The 26,126-nt window shown below is 37.3% G+C and overlaps 1 long non-coding RNA gene across 4 annotated transcripts in view; it reads left to right on the forward strand.

Moving 5' to 3' along the window:
* Positions 1 to 26,126, forward strand: part of LOC123332758 — a 270,253-nt gene that overhangs the window by 184,800 nt on the left and 59,327 nt on the right. Inside the window, exon 3 of one of the 4 annotated variants that reach the window (XR_006549767.1) lies at positions 7,510 to 7,727. The exons of 1 other annotated variant lie outside the window; for it this stretch is intronic. This is a non-coding gene — a long non-coding RNA (uncharacterized LOC123332758). Of the gene's footprint in view, positions 1 to 5,116; positions 5,374 to 7,092; positions 7,469 to 7,509; positions 7,728 to 26,126 lie in introns of those variants that run through there. 2 more of the 4 variants (XR_006549771.1, XR_006549770.1) reach the window with 2 other exon arrangements.

Genomic DNA, 26,126 nt, shown 5'->3' on the forward strand with positions numbered 1-26,126 from the left:
ATAGGATCTCGTCTATCTTAAGGAATCTCAAGGTCTTAGGCGTGGTGTGTTTTGTGGGGCTGTTAGTGCTGGAACTATGAAGAGATATTTTCAAGGTTCCTGGGTTAGAAAAGACTCTTTAGCCCCGAATGAAATTATTTTTGCCTTGACATAGTTGTCCCAAAAGAGCATTGGGAAAGTGAAGAGATTTTTTGAAATCCCCTTGGTTTCAAGGACGCTACACTTCTAAGCAAATCTTACAAAACACTGCAGTTATCTGGGAACTCCATTGCTTTGACCATTTAGACCTTGTGTTCTTTCAGAACCAGTGGTTTTGACTTTTCTTTCTCCTATAAGAACTGAGATCTAGTTGCATGAGATTCTTGATAGGTATTTCATGTTGAGTTTCAATGCAAAGAGATAGGGATAGTAAAAAAAAAAAAAATGAGAAGAAATATTTTTTCAGTGAGAGGTTAGATGTCTTTCTTATTGTGTTATATGAGTAACTGTCTACGGTGCCTCTAATTTATGTCTAGAGAGTAAGTCAAATGCCGTACTTGTACCCAGTAAGAGTCATACACTATGAGAAAATAAATCATTTTATGCCTCTGTTGTTAATTGATTCCTTTGCCACTGTCCTCTTCCATAACAAAACAAAATGCTGCTGCTAACCTACCTTTTAACAGGTAGAGGGCTCCCTCCTGTGGGCAAGTAGCTAAAACGGTATCCATGGCAACAAACAACTCCAAACCCTGACATCAAACATTGGCTTAGAAATCCCAAAGTTATATTAGAAAATGAAAAGAGAAAATGGAAGAGAATCTAGGAGAGAGAAAAATGAGACTGGAAAAGAATGGTGAGAGGGACTTTAAACAAATCAGTAGAATAATTGCTAGAAGGAAGGATGAAACAGGACCAGAAATATGTATGTCAGTTAGATAATAGGAAGGGAATGGAAGGAGAGGAGAAGGCAAGAATGTGGCGACATATTGGTGACATATTAACATAATCTGTTAAAAAATCTGTAACCATGACACAGTCATCCAAAGACATGACAAGTATTTAGAGATGTGAAAAAATAATGCAATGAATACATTAAATATTAAATAATTACCAGCATTTGTGTAATGCTTTCCAGGCTATGGACCACTGTCTCATGCTACCCCATCATATTTCCTCACATGAACTCAGAAGGAAATAGTCTCATTTTTATCACTGGTGATATAATCATTGTACTCATTTTACTAATAAGACTGAGGCACTAAGAATAATAGCAGTTTCTACTTGAAAATGTCATAACAACTGACAATTATTATGATCCTACTATGTATCAGGGGCTGGGCTCAAAAGTGGCTTGATATCTATTTAAATGCTTTTGACAAGCTAATAGTATGTAGCAAGTAGAAAGAGTCATAACAATGGAGCATGTTTGGTATGTTTGATATCTAGTAAGAAGATCTGTGATTAGGAGAAAAAACGGATGTATACCAGGGAAATAAAGTTACAGAAAAACCAAGTATTTAAAACAAGTAGGGTTTATAGACCATTGTAAGGTGTTTACTTCAATCTGAGTAAATGTAAAATCTGTGAAAGGTTGTATGAAGAGTAGGGACATGATATGATATACATTTATAAAATAATTTATCCTCTAATATGTGAAGAATAGATTGCAGGGGTCAAATGCAGAAACCTGGGTACCACTTGGAAGAATGCTGAAAAAATCTTAAGGAATCTTGTTGGTACCTTGGACGTGAATAATTTTGGTTGGTGTAAGTGGAGAGAAAGGATAATTTCTAGATGTATTTTCAAGGTATATACACCAATGCATGTTAATGGATTAGATGTGAAGTATGAGAAAAAGAGAGAAGAAAGGAATTGCTTCAAAACTGTGGGCTGGAGGCCTTTAAAAATGGAGTTTTCATTTACTAAGATGCAGAAAACAATGTGAATAATAGGTTTAAGGAAACAGTTGTTCACTTTTTGGACATATTAGTCTTTCTGTAATCCCTGTAGTGCTCAATTGCTCAGTCATGTCTGACTCTTTGTGACCCCATGAACTGTAGCCTGCCAGGCTCCTCTATCCATGGGATTTTTCAGGCAAGGATACTGGATTGGGTTGTCATTTCCTCCTCCAGGGCATATTCCCAACCTAGGGATTGAACCCACGTTTTCTGCATTGGCAGGTGGATTCTTTACCACTGTGCCATTTGGGAAGCCCGCTTTTGCCATATTAACTAGTTCTCTTACACATCTGCCTTAGTATGGGATGCCCAGAGATCAGAGCCTGAAGCTGGTATTTGCATGTTAATACGTTGTTAGGGAATACAGTGATTGAGAAGCAAATATGAGGGAGAGAGAGATAGGAAGGAGCAACATGTATCAGGTGCATGACTGAGTTGGTCACCTACTGGATCAAGCATAAGCAATAGCTCAATTGTACAGAATTTCCAACAGGTCAGATATAATAGAACACTAGAAACAGGAAGTCCAGGAGGAGGAGGAAAGGAAAGGAATTTATCCACCAAAAGACTGACTCCCATCACAGATTCACACAGAGGACAGTAACTGTTCTACATGTTCATAGCTCGTGTTTACAGGCACTAAAACCACATTGGTTTCTACTTCAGTGTCAGTAGGGAACTCAAGAGCAGAAAACAAAGCCTATCACAAAAGGCAAATGCAAAAGTGCTATCTAGTTTTTCTAGGTGCAGTCTGTTGCCTCAGCCAGTGGCTGAATTAAGATTAAATTTATTCCATAACCAAGGCAAGGCAGTTGGCCAAGGCTCTTCAGTATTCTTGCCTGGTAATCCCATAGACAGTGGAGCCTGGCAGGCCATGGTCCATGGGGTAGCAGAGAGTCAGACATGACTGAAGCGACTAAGCACGCACTGTATACAGGTAAAAGGATGACATGATATGAAATGAAACACTAGAAGTATTTATGTAATATTCAGTTGTGGATATTAGGCAATTAGAAATATAAGCATGGTGAGATACGGCTATGTATATGAGTTAAAGACAGAATTGACTACATAAACACTAGTCATTTCTCTGTGGTTAATGTGAAGTCAGAAAACAAAGAAATGAGAATGAGAAAAATATTTGCAACAGAAAAGGCAAAGTTTTCATATATAAAAAGACCATATGAATTAATTGAAAATGCCCCCAGTAGAAAAAAAAAACTGGAGAAAATAAAAAATAAATACAATTTGAAAATAAACACATGAAAAAGATTCATTTCATACCCTCCTGAGAATGTGTGATGTCACCACTCTGAGTATTTGAACCCGACATCATGAGTTACTTAAATGTTAGATTTTAGATGAAGGGAACTATGTGCTTTTGTACTTTAAGTAGTGAATAAAATATTGCATGAAAAAAGCAATGAATTATGATAAATTACTAGGCATATGGAAAGTTATTTTCTTAAAAAAACAGATTCATAGCTCATGCTGTAATATATTTTAAAGTAATTGAATATGTCTCAAGTAGCCTTAAGAGTTGTGTGTATGTATGTGTGTGTGTGTGTGTTTTATTTTTGATTCCTGTATTCTCAGAAAGGCTTTTAATTTTGATCCTCAGAGATTTGAGCTTGAAAGACAGCTAGATAATGGCATTTTTATTGCCAATTCATTTTTCTCTTTGTTTCAAACTAAAATATATGTAACTTGGTCAAAACCACATTTTAAAATTGTGAACATAGTGAAATTCAGCTCAGTTTAGTTCAATATTTATTAAGCATATGATGTTTTTGGTTTAAAATATGTTAGCATCACTGCCAAAAATTCTCTTTTAACTTTGGCTTTTGCTATACTAGCCAGGACATTAGCTAATAAATTACCTCACTTTCTATACTTCAGTTTCTTCATCTTTAAACTCAAAATAATAATACTACCTATGCTAATACCTGGCACAAAGTAAATGATATGAAATCTTATAGATCTTGAATATTTAATGATAATATGTATACTTTAAGCCTAGCACTAGAAGATGCTCATAGAATAATAACTTACTATAGTTTTCTGACTTGGGGATGGACCCTATACCACCTGAATTACAGCTATTTTGTTGGAACACAGAATAGGGCTACCTAGAGTTTCTTTCCTTGGAGGAGTTTTAAAAACTCAGATTTATAAAACTGTATCTCCATCCAAATGTTAGATTGGTAAGAGTGATGTCATGCAGTATCTAAGTTAAAGAATACTCTAATACTGAATAGGTGTTTATAGTGAGGTAAACTACCTCCTTTCCTTCTCCCCTTGAGATGTATCCTTTCTTTATTCAAAAGAATACGAATGCCACTTCCGTTTTCTAAAATTTGGCTACTGGCTTTAAGGAAACCAATCCTTACCCACTCATCTTATTTGTATAGTGGGGAAACTGGAAAATAATTGAGACATTGAATCTGTAAGGCTGTGCACTCATTATAAATAGAAACTTAGCCTACATTGTCCTGTCAGGACAAATTCACTGTATGGGGTGATTCATATTTGTTCATTTTTATTTGTTTTACTGCTTTGAATGTCTTCAGGAGAAGGAAATCTTCCTTGACTCAGAGACAAAGTGTCAAAAATATGAAAAGATTATTTTGAGTGCATCATGGTATATAATTCAAATATTTTTACTTTTTTCCTAATTTGTAGAGTCCAATTAAATAGAAATAACAATCATTTAGAGAATGAAAGGAGAGTATTCTTCTTGTATACTGAAATGCCAGTTTGAGAACATGGAAACTGAGTATTAAATGAGGATATAAGAATATGTTTGGTTTATATATGCAGTAATAAACAAGTGTATTAATAAATGGTCAATATAAGGCACGAAGATTATTTGCGGTCTTGAACAATGCAGCCTACTTTGGATTAATGAGAAATATCAAAGTACCAACATGGAAGTGTCAGCCATTGTTGGGAATATAAAAAAAATACCACAGAACAGCATGCTTTGAGGGAATTGTAAGGATTAATATATACAAATCTAGAAGAGAGAGTGAGATGAGAGGATTCCCCACTTCGTAGTACACTAGAGATCTACATTCCATGACTTTCTGAACCAAGTTAGGAAGGATTTCAGAGAAGATGATGTTCTCATAACTTCATGAGTAAAGGAAAAATTTTATTGTTACTATGTCTTTCAGATCAGATCAGATCAGTCACTCAGTCATGCCTGACTCTTTGTGACCCCATGAATCGCAGCACACCAGGCCTCCCTGTCCATCACCAACTCCCGGAGTTCACTCAGACTCACTATGTCTCTACTGAAAACTAATTTTGAAGTGTCCTGTTAAGTGTGAATCACTTTTAAAAAATTACAGATTTTCTCATCTTCAGCATTTTACCTTTCTACCTTTATTTTTAAATAGTAAAGTAGTATTCTTTCTGAATTATTAAACTTTAAAATGAAACAATATTTGGGGATGGAAAAATTGAGAAGTTTCCCTCTTATGAGTGGATTAAATCAAGAATGACTATTTTGGTCACAAAATTAAGTCACCAGATTTTTAAACTTTGCTAAAAAAGAACTCATCCTTTCCTTAGGCAGGTGATGGGAGTGGGGAGAAAATGTTGGATTCAAAATTCAAATAGTTTGGGACATAGAGAATCTCGATTGACTATGGTTATTCTTTCTTCTTCAAAACCTTATCTCATGAGTTAGAACAATTAGCCAAGTGAATGGTTACCCAGGTTTGGATTCCTGACCAACTGTGATGAGTCAAATGATATCATAGAAATATTGACCAGATGCTTAGAGAGCACAATACAGTGTCCAATAGTTTGAGCTCATTCATCTAAGACATTTATTCAAAGGCTTCAGAGTCACTTTATCTTTAAAAAAAAAAAAGCCTCCTTAAAATGTGCTGCTGCTTTCTCTCTCATGGTGTGAGACACATTGTTGCCCACATCATATGAATTTCTAAACACAATACCCCTCATTTAGTATCAGAATGATACACTTTTATGAGTGATGATGTTATAAAGTTAATACATAATTATTCAATCCTACTTCTACATTGTTTCCTAAGAAGCATATCATCCTGGGTTTTGGACCTATGCATAAATGGACTTCAGTGGAAGGATGAATAGCATTTCTTTATGAAATACATTGAAAGGAATTTTCATTGCTAAATGAAAATAGGCATGTGTGGCTCTAGTAGTCACTATTCTCTAGAGAAACAGGAAGTTGTGAGATAAATCTAAAAATAAATATTAAGGAATTTGCTCATGTGATTTTGAAGGCTGGAAAGTCCAAAATCCACAAAGGCTGGCAGGCTGGAGACTCAGGAAAGATTTGCTATTGCAGCTGGAATTCAGAGGCCATCTGATGGCTGAAATCCCTCCCTCCAGGAGGTCAGTCCTTGTCTAAAGGCCTTGAAGCTAATGAATATGTGATATAATATACATTACTGGTATTTTACAAATTCCATTCTCAATTTGTTTTTTTACCGATATATAGAAATGCTCTTGACTTTAGGTATTGACTTTAAAACTTGCTGCTTAATTTCTTGCTAATTCTATTACTAGAGCACTACTGCTGCTAACAAATACTACTAAAATTAAAACACTTTTTGTTAACTCCCTTGATGCTTTTGAACTGTGGTGTTGGAGAAGACTCTTGAGAGTCCCTTGGACTGCAAGGAGATCCAACCAGTCCATTCTGAAGGAGATCAGCCCTGGGATTTCTTTGGAAGGAATGATGCTAAAGCTGAAACTCCAGTACTTTGGCCACCTCATGCGAAGAGTTGACTCATTGGAAAAGACTCTGATGCTGGGAGGGATTGGGGGCAAGAGGAGAAGGGGACGACAGAGGATGAGATGGCTGGATGGCATCACTGACTCGATGGACGTGAGTCTGAGTGAACTCCGGGAGTTGGTGATGGACAGAGAGGCCTGGTGTGCTGCAATTCATGGGGTTGCAAAGAGTCGGACATGACTGAGAGACTGATCTGATCTTAGGACTTTGTGGTAGATGATTAGATTCCCTGTGATTAGAATCAATTTTACTTTCTCATTTTCTACACATATACACACGTGCGCACACACACACACAGGTAGGTAGGTAGGTAGATTGATTCATATAAATTATGTACATGATAGGTTTCTCTCCTGGGCATAGGTGAGCTCTCCCTACTATTTCAGGACTTGGAATGCTCAGATGCGTCTTTGCTGTTCACCTTGCTGAACCCCTGTTTTCAGAGTGAGCCCTTGATGAAGGCCTGTGGGAAACTGATGATGGGTCAGTACAAATTCTTCTGAGCTTCAGACTCTTCTAGAATCTAAACACTCAGACCAGTCTACTCTCAACTTTAAACAATTGTAAAACATTCAGCTAGTTTCTCCTAATTCCTAAAGATGGCAGCTTCCTTTTTCCCCACTGTTTTGCAGAGAACAAAGCAGCAGTGTGTCTCTTTTCTCCTGAAAGATGATCATTTTTGGATTTTTAATTAGTTACAGTTTGCTTAGATTCTTGGAGCTTTTATAGATTTAAAAAAGTCTGTAATTTTAGATGTTATCTGCTTTGTTCTTCCTACAGTATAAGAGAAATTCCATTTCAACTTACTACTTTTGAAAGCAGAAGCAGAAGCATCCTTATATGTCAGTGTCTATTTGGTCTGTCAAAGACCTTTGTAGGCCCTCAGCTGGTAAAGAATCTGCCTGCAATTCAGGAGACCTTGGTTCAATTCCTGAGTCCAGAAGATCCCCTGGAGAAGGGATAGGCTACCCACTCCAGTATTCTTGGGCTTCCCTGGTGGTTCAGCTGGTAAAGAATCTGCCTGCAATGTGGGAGACCTGGGTTCGATCCTGGAGTTGGAAAGATCTCCTGGAGAAGGCAACGGCTATCCATTCCAGCAGTCTGGCCTGGAGAATATATAGTCCATGGGGTTGCAAAGAGTCATACACAACTGAGCGACATTCATTTTCACTTTGTAGGCCCGTTAGCTTTGCACAATAATTCCTTTCAGTCTCTTAATTTTACCAGTGATTTTCTTTTTTTGATGCAATTATATATAATGATAAAAATATACTTGCGTGTGTTTGTGCTAAGTCACTTTAGTTGTGTCTGACTCTTTGTGACCTCTATTACTATAAAACAATAAAATAAACATTTCAATGTTAAATGAGATAAAATGTTTGCTATTAAATGGTATTTATTATCCCTCATTAAACTGTGAGGTGTTTCAAAATGGATCATATTTGATACAAAAATAGCGTATATCAGAAAAACATAGAGACTTTAGAAATAGTATCACTACATATCAGAAATTAAGATATCACAAACTTGTTCATGGAATTTTTTTTGGAAAATGTAAAGTGTTTAACTTATAGGCTGTTTCAAAAAAACCTCCAAAATTGGAACCCTGAATGTGAGAGCCAAGCCTAGAAAGAAAAGGAAAAAAAATAAGGGAGAGAAAATACTGTAAACATTCACTACATGTGGCAAGATCATAATTTTGTATTTGTTTAAAATCTCATGTGTTTGTGCATATACTAAAAGTATGCTAAACCCATTGAGAATAAGAGTTCTAGAACTGAAAATAAAGGTGCCAGTTCAATAGGAAGTATGTAGCAGATGTTAGGGAAAGCCAGTTTCATGTGAGCAAAAATGGGATTTACATGTATAAGAAGAAAGCTATGAACACAGAACAAATACTTGGCAAACCAGTATTCAAACCAGGATTCTGTGGTTTCAAACGTGATTGTTTCCATTGCCCTGTACTGTTTGGTACAAATTGTGAAGCGGCCTGTTCTTCTATTGTACCTGCCTAGCACAGTGACCAGATCCACTCAGAAGATCTGAGAACTGAAGTCCACCACTAGAAGATCACTGGTTCTTAACAGCTTCTTGGCAGGTGGTTCCGCCTCTCACAGAATTTCAGATATCTCACTCAGAATCACATCGGTCTGACTGCAGCCCTTAAGTTCCTCAGTTCAGTTCAGTTGCTCAGTCATGTCCGAATCTTTGTAATACCAGGGACTGCAGCACTCCAGGCTCCCCTGTCCAAACCAAATCCCAGAGCTGACTCAAACTCATGTCCACCGAGTCAGTGATGCCATCCAAACATCTCATCCTCTGTTGCCCTCTTCTCCTCCTGCCTTCAATTTTTCCTATTATCAGGGTCTTTTCTAATGAGTCAGTACTTCACATCAGGTGGCCAAAGTATTGGAGTTTCAGCTTCAGCATCAGTCCTTCTAGTGAATATTCAGGACTGATTTCCTTTAGGATAGACTGGTTGGATCTCCTTGCAGTCCAAGGGACTTTCAAGAGTCTTCTCCAACATCACAGTTCAAAAACATCATTTCTTTGCTGTTCAGCTTTCTTTATGGTCCAACTCTCACACCCATATGTGACTACTGGAAAAAGCATAGCTTTGACTAAGCGGATCTTTGTCAGCAAAGTAATGTCTCTGCTTTTTAATACGCTGCCTAGGTTGGTCATAACTTTTCTTCCAAGGAGTAAGCGTCTTTTAATTTCATGGCTGCAATCACCAACTGCAATGATTTTGGAGCCCCCCAAAATAAAGTCTCTCACTGTTTCCATTTTTTCCCCATCTATTTGTCATGAAGTGATGAGACTGGATGCCATGATCTTTGTTTTCTGAATGTTGAGTTTTAAGCCAAAACTCCTTAAGCTCCTACTGCATTGCTAAGTACACTTGGCAGGAGAAAAAAGTAGGGAATTTAATCACACTGAAATTGCTGCCAGGTGGTAGCTCAAAAAGTTCAAAGAGATTATGTGTGTGTGTGTGTGTGTGTGATGGAAAGTGGTATTCTTTGCACAGTGAGGATTATCAGAAAAGCTGTTTTTGTTTATTCATGGGTAGAGTAAGGAGACGCACAGGAATCTCTTTATGAACTCTCAGGAGAAGCAGTCTAGTTTAAAAGAGAAGGAGGCAGAAAGAGGGAGTGAAGGTTTGAATGAAATTACAAGTCTCCTCTGTTCAGGTAAAGAATACAATGAGCAGACTATTCTCAGATGGGAAGAAGTGGATCTGTAGCATTATTAATTATAAAGTAAGAAACCATTGATCTAGAAACACTTAACACTATTTATTCTATATAAAACTGTTGCCTATTCATATATGTTCTAAAACTTGTCTCCAGTATATCACATTTTATTGCACAAAAAAGTTCTGTACTGCCATAAATTTACTACTGATGAGGGATGTAGGCAATTAGATGCCTTCATTCCTGAAGATAGAAATTCCCCACCTACTGCCCAAATTCTAGGTCTTCAAGTAGAGGAACAGCTAGCAGAGACTTCGTATTTTCATCTGTCATTTTTGTTTTGTTTTATATTTGTCATTTTAAGTCACTTAGAAAAGAAGATGGAAGAGATTGCAGAGGGAGGCAAGAAATCGTTCATCCTGACCCTAGCTTCTGTATCTCAGGACAGTAGAGGGCAATGCGGTGTGCCTGACATATGTTTACGCTGAGGTGTCCTGGAGATTTAATCTACTCTTTTGCCTTTGCAGTTTTAATGCAATGCCTTGTCCATTTACTCAGTACTGAAAGACACCAGTAGAAAAAAAACAGTTTTAATTAAAATAACAAAAGAATTATTAAGACAGCATTTATGCATTCATTGTGTTGATTCAAAGTATACTATTTTTTAAATTTTAGTGCAAACAAAAGGCATTTTAATGAATAAATTTACATTTAAAATTCATATAAAACATGTAACTGGCAATACCTGCCTAAAGTAACACTGTCTATGGAGGTAAAGCTTCCAGCAAAACAACTATTTTGCAGGAAAAATAAAACAATAGTCAAGGCAGGAAAGCATTCAAACTGTATTGTATAGAAATGTAGTGAGTGTTTAAGGCAGCAGCAATTTAAAAGGTCGAAGATTGGGCTTTGTTCTTAAGCGTGTAGCAAAATCAGGCTGAACAGATGGAACTCCATCTGCAGGGTGTCTATATATCTGTGGAGGGATGTTCTGTAATGTGCTGATGCATCAAAATTATAAATAGAAAGTTCTGCAAATTAGTTCCCCTTTTACCCATTTTTAGCAAGTTTAAAATCTTAAAAATCTCAGCTAAATGGGAAAAGGAAAAGGGTGTCTATTCAATACCTTAAGTTCTGGGGTCTTCTCTGAGAGTAGTATCAAAATGTTTACCATGATCCCTATCGTAGCTTTGTCTGTGAAATTAAGATGATAAAAGAAGGAAGGGAAAGGGGAGAGAAAAAGTCAGATACTTCAAAATAGTTAGGGTCAAAAAACTCAAAGTGTCTTCTACCTGGAGAAAAATATCAATTGCAAAACTCTAGTTTATTTTTACGGTAAAATGATACTGTTTGTTTTAATTTTTTTCTGCCAATTTATGTTATTTTTATTAAGTGGATTGGAAAACCTATTTTCTGTCAATGCATGAGGAATTTATCTTTGCATGTAAATCTTAAAATTAAGTATATTCAAAGGTAATATTTTTTGTAAAAGATAGCTCCAGTTTCATACAGAGGTAATCTTTGGCAATTTTATTTTTTTCTAGGGAATCAAACAAAAAATGACTAAGACATTATAGGAAAACTTAGAGTGCAAAAAGATTTCTTTCATATCCTGTAATTGCTAATATTACTTATGTGTATCTGCATGCAGGCTCCATGACCTTGAATAATTTACTTAAGCTCTTTGTCTCAGACTCCTCAAATGCAAAAAGAAATTTAAATAAGTCCACATGTGTAAATTACTTAGAACTGCAACTTCCATAGAATAAGTGTTCAATGAATATTAGGTATTACAAGATAAACAGTTCTCATTGTAGACCAGACATTAACCTCCCTGCTCCCAGGATGGCACTAGATAGACATTTGTTACTCCTCCAATCTAAAAACTGTTTACTGTATTTAAATATTTTTGTGTAAATATAAGTTCTTATTATAAGACAGATATACTGTGGGCACCTGAAATTAAGAATTTACAGGGCTGTTTTGACAGTAGTTTTAGCATCTACTTGTTAGATCCCTACTATGTTCTTGGCTTTCCTTATTACTTTGGTTAAGGCAATAAGAACCATTACATGGTTTTTCCTGGGTTTTTGGACTTTTTAAAAAATATTGTCTTTTCAAAAAATCAGTCTTTCTTCTCTTCCCTTAATGTCCTCCAGTTTCTCCTAAATTTATTAAGTTAACCTTCTCTTTTTCTTATGTCTACTCCTGATGCCATTTCCCTTGCTCTTTTATAATAGATTCTTCCTGTGGTCAATACTTTCCACACAAAAGGCACAATTATTCCTATTTAAGGATGAGAAAAATGAGGCTCAGAGAGTGCAAGCGTACTTGTAAATTTGAATGTGGGCCTATTTGACTTGAAATTTGTGCTTTGCCAACTCTGTCAATACATGACTACAAAGGACTCTATTATTCTAACTCTATTGAAAACAGAAAGGTTGAGGAATGGGGTTAACTTTATTGTCAGGCAAACCAATGTACTGGGATAGGCATGTTATGTCCCAAATATCTTACTTCTTAAAGCCTTGGGCTTCCTTGATGGCTCAGATGGTAAAGAATCCACTGTCAATGTGGGAGACCTGGATTCAGTCCCTGGGTGGGAAAGATCTCTTGGAGGAGGGCATGGCAACCCACTCCAGTATTCTTGCCTGGAGAAGCCCATGGACAGAGGAGCCTGTAGGCTACAGTCCATGGGTTTGCAAAAAGTCGAACACAACTGAGTGACTAAGCACAGCACACAGCACCCTTTCTTAGACAGTGGTATTGAAACTGAGGCTCATGAATGTAAAAATTTATCTTCATTGCTGTGTATAATGTGTGGGGTAACTGATTTAAGTTGTTCAGAAGGTTGACTTGAAAATCCACTGGGAATGCTTACATTCAAATGGTAGTTAATGTTTTAATAAAAATGTAGAAATCTCTTAGGAAGCCAAGCCATAATTTTCAATTGGTTCCAAAGAAGTAGAGTATGGAAAAGGAGAGATATAATTTGTATTAATCATTACCCTTGAATAAAAAAGAAAGCTGCATATCCTAACTTTGGTATTCCATAAAAGTTACAATGATCCTAAAAATTAGGAAACAAGAGGAAATTACATATAATACAAATTGAACTATTTCATCCAGGACATAGTCTCAAACACCTATGGATGGAAGGAACTATGATAATAGGAATTTCTGTGAAGTTTATTTATTCCCAAACTGCACTGAATATGAAATTTTCTCATAGAGCTTTCCAAAAACAGAGGTACTTGGTTCAGTTCACTTCAGTCACTCAGTCATGTCCAAATTTTTGCGACTCCATGGACTGCACCATGCCAGGCTTCCTTGTCCATCACCAACTCCCAGAGCTGACTCAAACTCATGTCCACCAAGTCAGTGATCCCATCCAACCATCTCATCCTCTGTCATCCCCTTCTCCTCCTGCCTTCAATCTTTCCCAGCATCAGGGTCTTTTCCAATGAGCGACTTTGGAATGGGAGTCAGTTCTTTGCATCAGGTGACCAAAGTATTGGAGTTTCAGCTTCAGCATCAGTCCTTCTAGTGATTATTCAGGAATGATTTCCTTGAGGATTGAGTGGTTGGATCTCCTTGCAGTCCAAGGGACTCTCAAGAGTCTTCTCCAACACCACAGTTCAAAAGCATCAATTCTTTGGCGCTCAACTTTCTTTATAGTCCAACTCTCACATCTGTACATGACTACTGGAAAAACCACAGCTCTGACTAGATGGACCCTTGCTGGCAAAGTAATGTCTCTGCTTTTTAATATGCTGTCTAGGTTGGTCATAGCTTTTCTTCCAGGGAGCAAGCATCATAATTCCATGGCTGCAGTCACCATATGCAGTGATTTTGGAGCTCCCCAAAATAAAGTCAGTCACTGTTTCCATTGTTTCCCCATCTATGTGCCATGAAGTGATGGGACCAGAAGCCATGATCTTAGTTTTGTGAATGTTGAGTTTTAAGCCAACTTTTTCACTCTGCTCTTTCACTTTCATCAAGAGGCTTTTTAGTTCTTCTTGGACCACTCCACAAATCTACTGAATTAGAAATCTTATTTAGAAATAAAATTTGTGTACAAGCACACTTTAAAAAATATTTTTTTAATTGAAGGACAATTGCTTTACAGAATGTTGTTGCTTTCTGCCAAATATCAACAGAAATCAACCACAGGTATACAAATGTCCCCTCCCTCTTAATCCTTCTTCCCATCTCCCTCCCCTCTAGGTTGTTACATGACTCAGGGAACTCAAACAGGGGCTCGGTAACAAGCAGACTTTTGAAAAACGGTTCTAGATTATGACTCACTAACATTTTCAAAAACACACAAAAATATTTTGATGCATTTATTTCACAACAATTTGAAGAACAGGATTATAAAATAGATGAAAACAATAAACATTTCTGTCATGATATATTGTCATATTATGAAAAATATAGTGCATTTTTGAAGTAAGTCTTGGAGAGGTTGGGATGAATGAAAACAAGTGAACCTCAAAACTTACTGACTAGAATGTTTCAGAGAGTTCATTCAAACATTTTAATAAGTATTAAAGAATGCTGCTACTGCTAAGTCGCTTCAGTCGTGTCCGACTCCGTGCGACCCCATAGACGGCAGCCCACCAGGCTCCCCCATCCCTGGGATTCTCCAGGCAAGAACACTGGAGTGGGTTGCCATGTCCTTCTCCAATGCGTGAAAGTGAAAAGTGAAAGTGAATGAGCACTCATATATTTCTGACTCAAAATAATGCTTAGGTTTTTTCTTTATTATATTATTTGATTGTGTTTGGCAAAACATTGATTTGCTCTGATTTCAAATGTCATAGACGTTTACAACACTGTGCATTAACTGGGAAGTTTCAAGTTTGATTTCTATGAAATTAATTAACTTACTGGACCCTGGCTTAAGTGACAAGATCACACAACCTTCTGAAAATAGAAAAAAAAAAAACACATTTCTAAAATCTTAGTTATTTGGATTCCCTTGATTCTATTGTTTTATTTACCTTTTGTCTGGGGCTTGGCCAGAGCTCCATTCAGCTTTGCTAATGAATAACTAATGTCCTTTCAAGTATATCATGAAAATAACATCATGAAACAAAATGTCCCTTACATAATAACTGGCTTCAGTGGATTTAGAAGCAAACATTTATGTAATAAACACAATGGATTCATTGTCAATATTGACCAAAGCAAATCAAAGGAAGTTGATAAAACTTTGACACAAGTTTTTGTTTCTATGAAATCCTTCTGTTTTTTGTTTAGCAAAGTGTAGCCTACATATAGAAATGTTCATAAAACAAACAGCAGAATTGTTTCACAAAACACTCATGTAAGTGATGCTGGTGGTAAAGAACCCACCTGCCAATGCAGGAGACATAAGAGATGTGGGTTCCATCCCTTGGTTGGGAAGATCCCCTGGAGAGAGAATGACAACACGCTCTAGTACTCTTGTCTAGAGAATCCCATGGACAGAGGAGCTAGTGGGCTACAGTCCATGGGGTCAAAAAAAGTTGGACATGATTGAAGTGACTTAGCATGCACACATGCATGCAATCACCACTTCAGACAATAAAAGGAAAATTTGTAGGCAACTTTATTTCTACAATTGCCCCAACCTGGTAACAGCATTTCTCTCTAAAGGTAATCAGTATTCTCAAATCTATGGTAACCACTACCTTTAATATATATTTTAACAATCTACAGATGTTTTATGAAACAATATGGATTACTTTTGACTCGTTGACATAAGAATAAATAGGCTGCTAGATATTTCTCCAGCAAATATATACTCTCATGGGTAAGAGAAACTCCTCTGGGTAAATTATTTTACTGTGTCCTGAATCTTTGCACTAAAAGCAGAAACTCAGAGGGTTTTGATTTTGTTTAGGAGGCTTCAGTTGCTGGAGTTATGTTAGTCTTCCTTTGAGGTCACTCATCTAAACTGTGAGAGAGCTGATTTGCCAGATTAACTAAATCTGGAATGAACATAATGTCCCATTCCACCCTGCTCCTTTTTACTAGAAAGGAAAAGTCCCAGTTCAGCCCATTAATAAACATAGAGGTAAGAGCTACCTTGGTGGAATCAACCTCTGGAGATAAACTTCCAGAATTTTTATCTGGAGATAAATTTCCAGAATTTTCTTGAAAACTGATCTGAAATCAATTGTAGTAATTATGTATAGGTTCATCAGATTTCTGTGTGCAAACCTAAACCTAAACTTTGTTCCAACCAACAGGCTTTGGAAAAGTCCTGGAAATTACTCAGTGAATTACCTACTGATTGTCCAAGCTTCATCATGTAGTTAAGATAGCAGGTTGGTCTCCTGGTGTAATACTAGAGACCTTTTGGGATTTTCCCAATTTGTGATTTTCATCCAACGCTAAGCCTGAACTTCACCAACCAGCATATGAAATAGCTGATATAAGTCAAGAGAAACCAGGTTGATAAGTTTGAATGACTTTATTAAATTCCTCTTCAAGTCTTTGAGGATCTTCAACTACTTTTGGAAAATCTTTGACTGTGGTTCACAGTCCAGACAATATAAGAAATTAAGAGTTTAACCTCTGGATCCTCAGAAGACTTAATTTTAAGGAGACAGGCTCTGTTAAGTTCAAATGAAAAGGTAGTGGGGACAGTTTCAGAGAACAGGGAAAATTTGGCTGTAGAATTAGTATGAGGTAATTGAGGGCATAGAGGAGGCATAGGCAGTGTAGAAGGGGAGGAGGAAAATGGTGTTGGAGGAGTCTGGTCATGAGGATCTGAAGAAGAGAGACAGATGGCAACAGAGGCAGAGCCCAAGACAGAACAAATCAAAGGAAGCTGAGGCTTCGGAGACATTTTATCTTTCTTTAATCATTTGTTTGCTTCAGTTAATCTTAAAATATTATTTTGGGTAGAGGCAATTTTAGACTTCTCATAATATTGGGAAACCTCAAAATACCAATAAAAATAAGCATTCCACTCATTACTGGAAATTTTTGAGCTATTTTAGTCCAGTTCAATTTCCAGGAAATTAAGTTTGGGGATTTTAAAAGCCCCCCATAATAGTCACTGATATTCAAAATTGCCTTTGGTCAGGTCATTTCATTTAAGTTAGAAATGCATATGAGGAAGAATTATTGTAGACTAAAGTCCCTGAAGGTAGGGTGCCCTAAAAGTATTTAAATAACTGGGATCCCATTTCTTAGAGGTTTATTACTATAGAGTAAAAGAACAGCTTAAACAGCTTACAACTCAAACAGCTCAGTTTAAACTGCTTGCAAGCTAATACCACCCAGTTCTAAGGATGCAGTTTGGTCTCAGGGGAGCCAAGTCAAAGGCTTTTCAGCCATTTTCTGTAGAATAGCCCCTACTCCAAAGGAATGGGCCAGTGACTGAAAACCTGGTATAGGTTCCATGAATCAGCCCCTGTCCCTAAAGGAATCAGCCAGCAACTTCTCAGCCTGTTTCAGTTGAAATAGTATAATCTTGAAATCAGATCTAAGTCCCTAACAAGTACTCACATACGGAAAGAACAAAACCTTAAAATAGTCCCTGAATAAAACCTAGGGAGATTCAAATGCTAAAAGGACACCCACTCAGATCCAAGAAAGAGACATGCCTTCAAACTTCAGAGTTAGCAAGAAAAATCAGTGAGCTCAATAGATATTCTACCTGTTTGTTCACCACACCGGAGTCTTCTCTGGTCCCCATGTGGGCCACCAAAATGTCCTAAAACAGACTGTCAGATATGTTTCCAGCAAAGATGGATTTCTTTGGAATCGGCAGAGAATTGCAATTTGGGTTCTGCAACCATGATGAGCCATGTTCAAGTCCCATGTGGAAAGGAAGGGAGAACTCTTATACAGAGGGGAAAAGGAATTGGAAGGGCTATGGTAAAGAAAGAGTCCATGGATTTTCAGTGACTGAGTCTTTGCCTGAAAAGAAGAGTCTTTCTTCCTGTTATTGTGCTCTGCTGTGGCCATAGAGTGTGAGAACTCCCCTTTCTGGTCTCCCAGCTTTAATTAAGGTTTCTCTTTTCTACAGACTGTGTGTGTATTGCACATAAAATGAATTACAATATGACATGTATTCTTTTGTGATAAGCTTCTATCACTCAAAAGTTGTGCTTTTAAGACTCAACCATGTTTTCATATGTAGTTGTAGTTCATTAATTTTCATTGCCTGTATTTATTTATGAATATAAAGCATCTTATAGTTTGTACTGCCAATAGGCAGTTGGGTTTATGGCTTATGCAGATTTTTACTTTATGAATAATGCTGCTAACAATACATGTCTTGTGGTGCATGCATGGATTAATTTCTCTAGGGAATACACTTAGGAGTATAATTGCAAGATCATGGTATATGCCTACTGCATGGGAATGAAGTTTTGATTCTAACAATCTGCAAGTTATTGTATACCCTGTTTGTTAATGGCATGGAGCTCAATAAGGGTGAGTTTCCAAAGCCTCCCATATTTCTGACCAACTGGCTAGAAGTCCAGAAATGTTTGCACAATCTCAATCAAGTATGAAAATACACTGATACAGCTCAAAGAACTCAGGAAAGTTCTATATTACAGTTGCAGTTTTATAGTAATGGATACAAATCGGGATCAAATGAAGGGATATGCAGGACAAGGAATAGGAGTTTCCCAAAGGTAGAGCTCCTGTGCCTTCTCACCATAGAATCAGATTGCCTCACCCTCTCAGCACACTGATGTGGTTACCGGGCAGGAAATTCCACTAAACCTCAGTGTTCAGAGTTTTTATTTTGTCAGCTTTATTATATAGGCATCATTGATTAAATCATTGGCCACATGACTGAAACTGAGCCCCCCTCCTCTCCTCCCCTTCCTGAAAGTTGAGCTGGCTTAAAGCCCCCTCTAGCCATATGGTTAGTCTTTCTGGTCACAAGCCCCATCTTAAATTGGCTGGTTATCATAAACTCAGATCTGGTTAAAGGGGCTCATGAATAATAAAGACATTCCCATCAACTGGGAAAGGTCCAGGATTTTAGAAGCTACACCAAGAACTCAGAACAAACACCAAAGGATTTTTTTTCCCATTATTTAACATTTATTTTGTACATAGATTCAAATTATTATTGAAAGTAATTGCCAAGCCACTCTCTCACAAGCTTTTTATGAGTCCTTATCCCTTCATAAACAAAACTTGTTGTTTTTTTTAATTGCTTCTTATTTTTATTTTCTTAAAATTCCAGTGATTTATTATAAACTTAAATATGATCCAAGGGGTTCATGAATAATAAAAACATTCCCATCAAAGGTCCAATGGTATCAGTTGTGGTTTTAATTTATTTATGTATTTATTTTTGTTCTTGTCTTATTGCAAATAGTTTTACTTCTATTCACACAGCTGGAATCTATTTTTTTTTTTTTAACAATTGCATATACCACACTATGGGTCATATTGATCTTGTAGTGAGCTAAAGGGTTTCTCAGGTGGCTCAGTGGGTAAAGAATCTCCCTCCAATGCAGAAGATGTGGGAGACATGGGTTTGATTCCTGGGTTGGGAAGATTCCCTGGAGGAGGGCATGATAACCCACTCTCCTATTCTTGCCTGGAAAATCCCACTGACAGAGGAGCCTGGAAATCTATCCCTTTTCCAGTTGATCTTCCCAAACCAGGAATTGAACCAGGGTCTCCTGCATTGCAGATGGCATTTTACTAACTGAGCTATTGGGTGGCTTCCCTTGTGGCTCAGCTGGTAAAGAATCCACCTGCAATGTGGGAGAACTGGGTTCAATCCCTGGGTTGGGAAGATCCGCTGGAGAAGGGAAAGGCTATGAACTCCAGTATTCTGGCCTAGAGAAATCCATGGACTAGTCCACGGCATCACAAAGAGTCAGACAAGACTGAGTGACTTTCACTTCACTTCACTTCACTCATCCATAAATGAAAACTTGGTCTGCCTCTCAATCAGTTCAGACACTCAGTCGTGTCCAACTGTTTGTGATCCCATGGGCTGCAGCACACCAGGCTTCTCTGTCCATCACCAACTCCCAGAGCTTACTCAAACTCATGTCCATTGAGTGGGTGATGCCATCCAACCATTTCATCCTCTGTCATCCCCTTCTCCTGCCCTCAGTCTTTCCCAGCATCAGGGTCTTTTCGATTGAGTCAGCTCGCTCTTCGCATCAGGTGCCCAAAGTATTGGAGTTTCAGCTTCAACATCAGTCTTTCCAGTGAACACCCAGGACTGAACTCTTTTAGGATGGACTGGTTGGATCTCCATAGGGTTGCAAAAAGTCAAATATGGTTGATCCAACTCAGTACCCATACACACAGTCAGCTAAAACCCCTGTTTCTCATCAGAAATTCCCTTCTATATATTTGTGCAGGTGACATTTTTACACCTAAATTCAGGACTTTACAATAATCACTCCCATTTTGTGGATGGAGATGCAGACTCGGGGAAGTGGAGTCTTCCCTGTCTTCTCTGTCTTCATCTCCAGTCTTTTCTCTGCCTCCTTTATGTGCTCCTCAGTTTTCTGTTCACTTGTTCTCCTTACTCAGAGTTTTACATTTCTATGCTGGCTGATTCCATTGTGTTCTTTTTTTCTTTTCTTTTTTTTTTTTTTATTGAAGGATAGTTGATTTTATTGAAGGATAGTTTATTTTAGATGTACAGCAGAGTAGATCAGTGTTTTTGCAGATTTTATTCCATTACAGGTTAACTCAAGCTAGCGTGTATAGTTCCCTGTGCTTTACAGTAAATCCCTGTTGCTTATCTGTTTTATATGTAGCAGTTTATATCTGTTAATCCCATATATCTAATTTGCCCCTTCCCCTCCCCTCTTGTCATTGGTAACCACAAGTTTGTTTTCTATGTTTGAGAGTCTGTTTCTGTTTTGATTAAATTCATTTCTATTATTATTGAGATTCTATTAATGATATCATATAGTGTCTTTCTCTAGTTTCTGATTTACTCCAAAAAGCATAATATTCTCTAGGCCCATTTATGTTGCTCCAAACAGCAATATTTCATTCTTTTTTATGCCTGAGTAACATTTCATTGTATGTATGTGTGTGTGTGTGTGTGTGTGTGTGTACGTACATATATTCTTAAGCTAATTGATGGTCACTTGGGTTTTTTCTGTGTCTTAGCTATTGTAAGTAGTGCTGCTATCTACATTGGGGTGCATGTTAGGGGTACAAGTATCTTTTAAAATTACCATTTTCATTTTTCCAGATATATCACACACCAAGGAGTGTGATTGCTACATCATATGTTTGCTCTATTTTTAGTTTTTAAGGAACCTCAATAATGTTTTGTATAGTGTTTGAACCAATTTATATTCCACTAACAGTTTACAAATGGTTACCTATTCTCCACATCTTCTCAATATTTTTTTTATTTGTAGGCCTTTTAATGATAGCCATACAGACAAGTGTGCGGTGACATTTCATTGTGGTACTGATTTCTTTTTCACTAATAATTAAAATCCCTTGCATTCCTATACACTAATAATGAGAAACAGAAAGAGAAATTAAGGAAACAATTCCATTCACCATTGCAATGGAAAGAATAAAATACTTAGGAATATATCTACCTAAAGAAACCAAAGACCTATATATATAAAACTATAAAAAACTGGTGAAAAAAATCAAAGAGGAAATTAACAGATGGAGAAATATACCATGTTCATGGATTGGAAGAATCAATATAGTGAAAATGAGTATACTACCCAAAGCAATTTATAGATTCAATACAATCCCTATCAAGCTACCAACAGTATTCTTCACAGAGCTAGAACAAATAGTTTCACAATTGGTATGGAAATACAAAAAAACCTCGAACAGCCAAAGCTATCTTGAGAAAGAAGAATGGAACTGGAGGAATCAACCTACCTGACTTCAGGCTCTACTACAAAGCCACAGTTATCAAGACAGTACGGTACTGGCACAAAGACAGAAATATAGATCAATGGCACAAAATAGAAAGCCCAGAGGTAAATCCACGCACATATGGACACCTTATCTTTGACAAAGGAGGCAAGAATATACAATGGATTAAAGACAATCTCTTTAACAAGAGGTGCTGGGAAATCTGGTCAACCACTTGTAAAAGAATGAAACTAGAACACTTTCTAACACCATACACAAAAATAAACTCAAAATGGATTAAAGATCTCAACGTAAGACCAGAAACTATAAAACTCCTAGAGGAGAACATAGGCAAAACACTCTCCGACATACATCACAGCAGGATCCTCTATGACCCACCTCCCAGAATATTGGAAATAAAAGCAAAAATAAACAAATGGGACCTAATTACACTTAAAAGCTTCTGCACATCAAAGGAAACTATTAGCAAGGTGAAAAGGCAGCCTTCAGAATGGGAGAAAATAATAGCAAATGAAGCAGCTGACAACTAATCTCAAAAATATACAAGCAACTTCTACAGCTCAACTCCAGAAAAATAAATGACCCAATCAAAAAATGGGCCAAAGAACTAAACAGACATTTCTCCAAAGAAGACATACAGATGGCTAACAAACACATGAAAAGATGCTCAACATCACTCATGATCAGAGAAATGCAAAAGAAAACCACTATGAGGTATCATTTCACGCCAGTCAGAATGGCTGCGATCCAAAAGTCTTCAAGCAATAAATGCTGGAGAGGGTGTGGAGAAAAGGGAACCCTCTTACACTGTTGGTGGGAATGCAAACTAGTACAGCCACTATGGAGAACAGTGTGGAGAGTCCTTAAAAAACTGGAAATAGAACTGCCTTATGATCCAGCAATCCCACTGCTGGGCACAAACACTGAGGAAACCAGAAGGGAAAGAGACACGTGTACCCCAATGTTCATCGCATCACTGTTTATAATAGCCAGGACATGGAAGCAACCTAGATGCCCATCAGCAGATGAATGGATAAGAAAGCAGTGGTACATATACACAATGGAGTATTACTCAGCCATTAAAAAGAATACATTTGAATCAGTTCTAATGAGGTGGATGAAACTGGAACCTATTATACAGAGTGAAGTAAGCCAGAAAGAAAAACACCAATACAGTATACTAACGCATATATATGGAATTTAGAAAGATGGTAACAATAACCCTGTGTACGAGACAGCAGAAGAGACACTGATATATAGATCAGTCTTATGGACTCTGTGGTAGAGGGAGAGGGTGGGGAGATTTGGGAGAATGACATTGAAACATGTGTAATATCATGTATGAAACGAGTCGCCAGTCCAGGTTCGATGCACGGTACTGGATGCTTGGGACTGGTGCACTGGGATGACCCAAAGGGTGGTATGGGGAGGGAGGAGGGAGAAGGGTTCAGGATGGGGAACACATGTATACCTGTGGTGGATCCATTTCGATATTTGGCAAAACTAATACAATATTGTAAAATTTAAAAATAAAATTAAAAACAAACAAACAAAAAAAACATTTGGGCTTCCCTAGTGGCTCAGAGGTTAAAGCATCTGCTTGCAATGCAGGAGACCTGGGTTTGATCCCTCGGTTGGGAAGATCCCCTGGAAAAGGAAATGGCACCCCACTCCAGTATTCTTGCCTGGAGAATCCCATGGACGGAGGAGCCTGGTGGGCTACAGTCCACGGGGTCGCAAAGAGTTGGACACGACTGAGTGACTTCACTTTAACAACAGTGAACATCCTTTCATTTGCCTTTTAGCCATCTGTATGTCTTTTTTGGAAAACTGTCTGTTCAAATCTCTTGCCCTATTCTCTTGTATTCTAGTTTTTATGGTATTGAGTTGTGTGAACTGTTTATCTGTTTTGAATATTAATCTCAGCTGTTGCATTATTTGCAAATATTTTCTTCTATCCTGTAGGTAGTCTTTTCATTTTGTAAATGGTTTCCTTTTCTGTGCCAAAGCTTTTAAGTTTAGTTAGGTCCACTTGTTTATTTTTGCTTTATATTTTTGGCCTTGGGAGACTGATCCAATAAAATATTGCTGTTATTGTTGTGAAAAAGGGTTTGCCTATATCTGTTTATAGCTGAGAAAATATTCTAAAATTATTGTTAACTAAATGTATTTATTTGAAATTTTGTACATGTCTTACTAAAGCATCCTAATATTTCGTTAGAGTGTGATAGGCAGTATGGCAGGCACCTCTATGGAAAAGGAAACAACATCTATTATAAATATACTGTTTCACTGTGCTTTCCTCTGATAGAGCAGACTCTATATTTCCAAGTGTGGTGGAATTTTTTTTTTAATCCAGTGGGTATTATTTCCTCTAGAATATGTTCTTTTATTTTATCTGATAGTTGACAAAGTGGATCTTTGGAGGGGGTTCCTTTACAAACAAGACATTTCACAATGCATCATTTTTAAAAAATTTACGTAATAAACTTGTGTTTATAATATGCAAAAAATTGGAACAGAAATTTAATGGAGCAAAATGTGAATGATAGCAACAGTCATAAGTTGTATTATGAACCTGTGATCAATTTAGAGCTCTAACAACTTCACACTGTGATGTTAATTGTATCACTCTCTAAAAGTGTATTGATATGTCTCCAATCGATGATATGTCAATAAATACAATATCTTCTTGTATTAACCCATTTATCATCATCATAATGCTCATCTCTATCTTTTGTTATTGACTTGTTTAACAATCTATTTGATATGAGTATTCAATTCAGATCAGTTAAGTCGCTCAGTCATGTCTGACTGTTTGCAACCCCATGAACCACAGCATGCCAGGCCTCCCTGTCCAGCACCAACTCCCAGAGTCCACCCAAACCCATGTCCATTAAGTCAGTGACGCCATCCAGCCATCTCATCCTCTGTCTTCCCCTTCTCCTCCTGCCCTCAATCTTTCCCAACATTAGGGTCTTTTCAAATGAGTCAGCTCTTAACATCAGGTGGCCAAAGTATTGGAGTTTCAGCTTCAACATGAGTCCTTCCCTGAACACTCAGGACTGATCTCCTTCAGAATGGACTGGTTGGACCTCCTTGCAGTCCAAGGGACTCTCAAGAGTCTTCTCCAACACCACAGTTCAAGAGCATCAATTCTTCAGCACTTAGCTTTCTTTATAGTCCAACTCTCACATCCATACATGACCACTGGAAAAACCATAGCCTTGACTAGACGGACCTTTGTTGGCAAAGTAATGTCTTTGCTTTTTAATATGCTGTCTAGGTTAGTCATAACTTTCCTTCCAAGGAGTAAGTGTCTTTTAATTTCATGGCTGAAATCAACATCTGCAGTGATTTTGGAGCCCAGAAATATAAAGTCTGACACTGTTTCCACTGTTTCCCCATCTATTTGTCATGAAGTGATGGGACCAGATGCCATGATCTTAGTATTCTGAATGTTGAGCTTTAAGCCAACTTTTTCACTCTCCTCTTTCATCAAGAGGTTCTTTAGTTCCTCTTCACTTTCTGCCATAAGGGTGGTGTCATCTGCATATCTGAGGTTATTGATATTTCTCCCAGCAATCTTGATCCCAGCTTGTGCTGCATCCAGCCCAGTGTTTCTCATGATGTACTCTGTATAGAAGTTAAATAAGCAGGGTGACAGTATACAGCCTTGACGTACTCCTTTTCCTATTTGGAACCAGTCTGTTGTTCCATGTTCAGTTCTAACTGTTGAGCATTGCTACCCTCTTTTTTGTCCTTTCCTTTTGCATGAAATATTTTTTATTCCTCCACTTTTAGTTTTGTTATGTTTTTTGCCTCTTCTAGGCATCATATTGAAGGTTCTTGGGTTTTAATCTAATCAGCCATGTATGTCTTTTGATAGAGAATTAATTTCATTGATATTTAAAGTTATTATTTATTGGTATGTACTTATTACCTTCTTATTTCCTGTTCTCAGGTTGTTTTGTACAAAGTTATTCTTTCTAAATTTCATCTTTTTTACCTGTCCCTGTTGTGATTTGGTGATTTTCTTTTGTAGTTCCTTTATTTTTGTATATATCGCAGGTTTTTGATTTGTGCCTCCATTGGAATTAATGTTTGTCAACCAGAGATCAAATTGCCAACATCCGCTGGATCACAGAAAAAGCAAGAGAGTTCCAGAAAAACATCTATTTCTGCTTTATTGACTGTGCCAAAGCCTTTGGCTATGTGGATCACAACAAACTGTGGAAAATTTTGAAAGAGATGGGAATGGAAGACCACCTGACCTGCCTCTCGAGAAACCTGTATGCAGGTCAGGAAGTAACAGTTAGAACTGGACATGGAACAATAGACTGGTTC

This window comes from Bubalus bubalis, chromosome 3 (genome assembly GCF_019923935.1).
Source record: "Bubalus bubalis isolate 160015118507 breed Murrah chromosome 3, NDDB_SH_1, whole genome shotgun sequence".
NCBI classification, from domain to species: Eukaryota; Metazoa; Chordata; class Mammalia; order Artiodactyla; family Bovidae; genus Bubalus; species Bubalus bubalis.